Source organism: Pteropus vampyrus, unplaced genomic scaffold, assembly GCF_000151845.1.
Source record: "Pteropus vampyrus isolate Shadow unplaced genomic scaffold, Pvam_2.0 Scaffold172, whole genome shotgun sequence".
Lineage (NCBI taxonomy): Eukaryota > Metazoa > Chordata > Mammalia > Chiroptera > Pteropodidae > Pteropus > Pteropus vampyrus.
In genome coordinates this window covers 1,839,090-1,845,883 of record NW_011888953.1, presented here as the reverse complement: position 1 = coordinate 1,845,883, position 6,794 = coordinate 1,839,090, and positions in this window count along the sequence as shown.

The window sequence follows — 6,794 nt, the reverse complement described above, 5'->3', positions numbered from 1 at the left end:
CATTTCTAGCATTTTTATTTGATTCTTTCTTAAGAGTTTCCATCTCTTTGCGGAAATTCCCTATCCATTCTTATATGTTGTCCACATTTTATACAGAGAGCTTTTACCAGATTAATTACGAGTATTTTAAATTCCCCATCTATAGTACTAACATCTTTGTCATATCAAAGTTCGGTTAGATTGATTGCTTCGCTTCTTTATCGCGTGGTTTATTTGTTTGTTGTTGTTGTTTGCTTCTTTGTGTTTTGCAGTTATTGGTTGAAAGCTAGATATTTTGTGTAAGACAGGAGAGTTCGAGGTAGATTGTGTTTATGCCTAGAAATGGATATACTTCCCTTCGTTTGACCTTTAGTTTTAGAAGTAGAGTCAATTAAGACAGAAGATGAGCTAGATCTTGCTTTCGTTGTGTTTTTTTCTATAGTTACCCTCAGTGCACTACCAGTTTCAAATTCTTTTAGCATTATCTGTAGGTGAATGCTGGTTTCCAAAGAGATTTTGTCAATGCTACTGTTCTACTGTCAGCTTTAGGCTTTTTCTTAGGAGAATGCACCTCAGAGAAGTTCTTCCTCCATGCTCCCCACTCTCCCCTAGCAGCAGACTGCTGTTACCTGCCACTCAGTGTTTGCCATGCTGGTAGTCAGGAGTGAGGGAGAGGGGAGCATTCTTCTCCGTTGTCCTGGTTCAGCTTAGTCTTAGACAGATGCCTTGTCTGAGTCTTGAGTGTGGGTCTTAGTGATTCTGCCCTCCTTCCAGTCCTAAACTCTAATCATTTAGGACTATGATGTACTCCTGCCCCACCTCCAGAAGGAGTATCTGGTTTGGTTTTCCTTTTTTCCAATTTCTTCCCTGCACCAGCAAAGGTCTTTAACTGTGCCCTGAGAAAGACGGCGTTTGCTGATTCCCCCTTAGCGATTTGAGGTTTTGTTTCATCGAGGAGATAGGAGAGAAGGCCGTGTGTAGGGCTTCATGCTTTCTCCATATGGCTGCTGCTCCACACCCTCAGGCCTGCAATACAAAGGAGGCTTTTCCTGCACTCCGCGCCCTCATCTCAAATCTTTCTTGTGAACATTCCCTGAGCACTAAGGAGAATTTCCTTGAGTCTACAGCCCCAGGGATTCTATTCATTTACTTTAGCTCACATTCAGCTTTTAACAATTCATAAAAATTTTAGCTGAATTATTCTAATGTGCTCGTATGGTGTCTGTTCTTTCTCCTATACTATGTTTTAGGCAAGTAACTGTCCACATTTCCTTTCTCCTTGGAAATGTCTGTAATTCTTTAGATTTCAGGCTGGTTGATTGCCCTATGGCCTTACCTCTTAATTGGGTTCAAGAAAGATTATGATTTTTGTAGGTTATTTGGCTTTTTTTCATGTCATAAAATGGGGAGTTATGCTCTTTGCAGCTTTCTACATCATAAGAGAATTATACCTTAGTAATTTTTACCAATATTCCCTATTTCACCTGCCCTTGTCCAGATCAAATAATGGAACATTGCAAGTCTCCTATCCCCCCGTAACTTTAACAAAAATACCAAAATATTTTCCAAAGCAGTTTTACTTCTTTACACTTTCACCAGCAGTAGGCGGGTTCCCAATGCTCACCTTTACCAATGCTTGGTATTGTCAGGCTTCTTAATTTTTGTAACTTTGTTGTATAAGTTGGTATCTCATTTTGATCTTAATTTCCATTCCCCTGATTACTAATGAGGTTTACCACTTTTCATTTGTTTATTGGTCATCTGGTTTTGTCCTATGTGAAGTTCTTATTCAATGCTCATTCTCATATTACCTTTGGGAAAACGGATTACCTATTTATTTGTATTGGTTGATTTTCTTACTGATTTATAAGAATTCTTTATATATTCTGGTTACTAACCCTTTAGTTATCTGTGTTGAAAATAATGTCTCCTACATTATGGCTTGTATTATTTTCTTTTTATGATATTTTTGATTGAAATAAGTTATTCAATTTAATATAATCAAAGTTCCCTAACTTTCCTTTATTTGTAGTATGTTTGTGTCTGTTTAAGAAATCTTCCCCTAATCAAATCCATGAAAATAATATTATCCTATGCTATCCCATACACACATTATGTTCTGCCTTTCACACCTATCTTCCATCTACATAGAACAAACATTTTTTTACAACAGTCATGTTCTCTACTGATCATGTGCACCTGCTCTTTGCTATGTTCCCTTCCTACTCATTTTATAAGAGTTCATTCAAACATTACCTCATGGTGAATCTTTCCACTAAGTCATAATTTATTGCTTCAGAATTATTGCTCTCATAGAAGTCAAGTCAACCAAGGATTTTTTAGAACAAATTATGTTCTGGGCACTAGACCGAATTCTGGAGAGACAAAGAACAAGTTACAGCTACTGCCTTCAGCATTTCATAGCCCACTTTAGGGTTTCTTTTTCTTTTTTTCTTTTTTGATGATCTCAGTCCTTGGGTAGTCTGGTGAACCTATTATTACCTTCTTAAAATATTATTTTTATATTAAAATAAAGCAAACAACATACCACAGGAAACTAATGTTATCAGACACATGCAGGGTAGACACATTAGCCAAGCTGTTAGCTGCCTCAATGTGATCTGGCTCACTCAATGCGCATTAGTCACACATTTCCCATAATCACCTACCACATGAAATAGACTCTTCAGGGTTGTTCCCTACTGTTAGGCAACCTGAGAGAACACATAGAAGTAGTCTTCACAGATGGTGTTTGAATTTCCCATGACACCTTAATCCCACCAAAAGTTAAAGTCTTACTACCTGTCCCTCACTATGCTCTGGGCTCATTTGTCAAAGTAGAATAATGTATACTCAGATTTCCAATTTTTAACCCACAGATATCTTAAGGGTCACTCCAGAGATATGAGGGGAATGGACACTTTCAGTCAGCATCCACAATTTTTAGATCCTATTTTCATCTTTTTCTCCTATACTTAATGGGGGCCCTCCCTCCTCTTTTATATGGCATCCTTCTTTACCATTTCTCTTTCTTCTCCTTTAGCATGTCTTTATAAGACTTCTTAGCACAAAATTATCCACTCTTAAATTATAAATCTAGCATTTCAGGTATAAGAAAGTAGAAAATTTTAGGCAGAAAGTGAGTTCATGAAGACTTTTTAGACAGATTTGTGTTACACATTAAAAACATAACCTTTGCTCCTATCACACATATTGAGAACCAAAGTTACTTACCAATGAAAGTAAATAAATCTCAATGGCTTGGATATATAATAGTTTTTCATAATTGAAATCAGAGCCAGGCTCTCTGGGTTAAAAGATACCAATGTGAATACATTAGTATTGTGTACATTTACCTTTCTTGCCTTTAACTAGGAAGTTTTATAAGAACAATTACATTTTAAATACATTAATTCAGGAGAACATTTTAGACAACTGAAAATCTAAATTTTCAGTAACTTCGTCTTAAAAATAAAAAGACTTTCATTGTTTTGTGTGTTTCCTTCTAAGGAATTTATATAAAAAATTGCTAAGTGATCCCAAGTTCTTTCAGTTAGGCTCTTGTATATGGGTATCAAAAATTCATTTATTTAATATATATTTATAAAGTACCTACTAAGTGCTGGGAACTTTTTTTTGTACTCTAAGGAAACAACAAGGAACAAATTTAAGAACACTATGGTACTGGAGAATACAGTAAATAAATATATATGTATTTCAATAGGCATATTTGAAATTAAATATTTAATAAGTGCTACAGAAAAAAATGGTTTAAAAATGGCAAAATACATATTTGCCAACAGACATAACCATATGAATGGGATTAAGCTTTCGTGCTTCTAAAGTAATTTTATTGTTTTTCTTATATTACTAATATGTGTTGATTTTAGAAAAGACAGAAATGTATCAATAACAATGATAATATCACAATTAATCTTTATTAAGAATTGTTACCATACGCTTTTCATGTAGTATCTCATTTAACCTTCATAAATGTCCAGTGAAACAGATATAGTTATTATCCCCATTTTGTACATGAGAAAACTGGAATGCGAATGGATTAGCTTTCTCAAAGTCTACATATACTGAGTGGTAGCTTTTGGAATACAAATAATGTATCTCTGTTGTCTGTCTCTGAAGCCCATGCCATTAATCATTACACTATTTGTTGCAGTTCAGAGAATTGTCCCCCAAAGATGTCTGTTTCCTAATCCATGGTTCCTGTATGTCATGTTGAATGGAAGAAGGGACTTTGAGGATGAAATGAAGGTTGCTCATCAGTAGAATTTTAGAAAACCCTAGATTATCCTAGTGGGTTCAGTCTGATCCCTTGAGGCCTTAAAAGCAGAGGAATTTCTCCAGCTGGATTCAGAAGGATGTCATGTAATAAAAAGGCAGGAGAGATGTAAAGCATGACTTTGTTGTTGACTTTGAAGATGTGGGGCTGTGGGCCAGAAAATGCCGAAAGGCTCTGAAAGCTGAGAATAACCACCAGTGACAGCCAGCAAGGACATGGGGACTTCGATTTTATAACCACATGGGACTGAATTCTTTTAACAACCTAAAAGAGCCTGAAAGTGTATTTTCCTCCAGAAACTTTGAGTAAGAACCCTGACTGAGTAAGGTAGCTGACTGACACCTTGATTTTGGCCTTATGGAAACCAGAGCAGGCCTATTGGACTTCTGATCTACAGGACTATGACATGGTAAATTTGTATTGTTTTAAGCTGCTAAACGTGTATTATTTTGTTATAGCAGCAATAGACAATAAATACACTATTCTACCTCCCAATAAACAAATAAGAAATTTTTAATTCCACCACCCAGAGATAATCACTGCAATCATTTTACTGTATATCTTTCTATCCTTCTTTATATGTATATAGATATATTGGTATACATTTTGGATTATGCTGAACATACTACTTTAACATTCTTTCTTTCAAATGTAACATTTCATTGTGACTATCTTCATGTTTTTAAAACATTTTTCTAGAAGAATTTTAATGGATAATACTATTCCACTGAATTAATACCACAGTTTAATACCCTACATTTAAATATTTAACTTGCTCTGAATATTTTACTAATAGTCACAGAAACCAGATACTTAATGGGACCTCTTAGCCTCTGAGATTTAGACTGGTTTTCTTGAAGACACTATTTCTATAGTCTGAAGGAGCCAAGATTGCATGAAACAACAAGACAAAGAGTTTTAAGATAGCTTCTCTTTCTTATGCTATCTACAGACTACGCAGCTTTTCAAGTTCTCCAGAATGAGTATTCTGATCCTAAATCATTAATGACTAATTTAGACTTTATTGAAATTTTTGTATGTGAACTTAAACAATGGGCTCAATTTCCTTCTAAATTTTTCACCAGTTTTAACATGATCCATTTTTCTTAAACTGAATCAGTTATAGATTTATTCATGTTTCACAGCTTTGCAATAAATATTCTTATATGTACATATTTATATATATTGTTGAGTATTTCCTTAGGATGAAGGCCTTGATCTGGAATATCTGAGTCCAAAATATGCACATTTGAAGATTTTTATTCTTCTTCACAATATTCAATTTCTTTTTATAAATGTATTGTTCAGATAAAAATCAAACGATAAAATATTATAAGATCTTTGCATTAAAAGTCAAAATAAATATTATTTATTGAGATATAATTGACATATAACATTAAATTAGTTTTAGGTGTAGAAAAAATATTTTGACTCTCAGATCTGTAAATGACTAAAATAAAAGCTTGGTTTTCAGGCATTGTGTTTTCCTCATGTGTAAAATGAGGGTCTTGGTTACAGAGGGTCTCAAAATGTAATACTTTGAAATGCAAGTTGAAAATTTTATAATGCTTTGAAAGGCAAGCTGAGTATATTACAATAATGAAATAGAATTAAATATATTCCTTAAAACAGATGCCAGTCTCATGTTGAATCTGTTCAGGGAGAAGTTACAAATATGCCTCTACCGAAACCTCTTATCTTATTAAAGCATATTTCCTTCACAAATGTTTACCATGCAGGAAATAAAAGGGTTGGACCTATTAGAAAATTTTGTGCATTGCTCATATCCCTAATTATTAATGAATATTATTCTTCCACATCACAAATTCATTTCTGAACTCATAATTAAATGACTAATAAATATAAGATTTTGTATCCAGTAAAGGAAATAACCAAATAATTTCCTATATTTGATGGCTTTTGGGTTTATTAAAAGCACATGACCTCATTCTTTCTGATGCCAACATCAGGGTACCCTACAGAGGAGCAGTGGGAAGAAAGCTTGTCACTTTCTGGTTAGGATTTTAAATACGTCACAGCAAAATTTACCTTTCTGTAAAAGAAATCATGAGAACAAAAGCCAGTTTTTATTAACTGAGAGAGGAAGCTTCTAATTTTTTAACACAAAGAAATACAACGACCTGGTATGTAATACATGGAGAAATTTCCTAAATATAAGCTGAACTTTTGTTCTCTCCCTGATCCAGTAAACAGTTATCATAGCTAACTATTTCCACCACTTCCAGAGATTTGGGAATTCTTTATTTCTTAGTAGGTTATCTTTATTAGAATGTTCTCGCAAATGCAGTATTTTTTTCCTTATAGTTTTCTTATGGAAAAAAAAAATGATCTTACATATATTTGATGTGTTTTCAGGCGACCAAAATTCTAGGTGTCACAAACCCTGTGACTCTGTAATTGTAAAGGATGAATTCCAATTAAAACATTACATATGGTTTGATTCTGTAATACAACCAGAGTTTTAAATAGAATATACCTCTTTAATGTGTGCAGATTT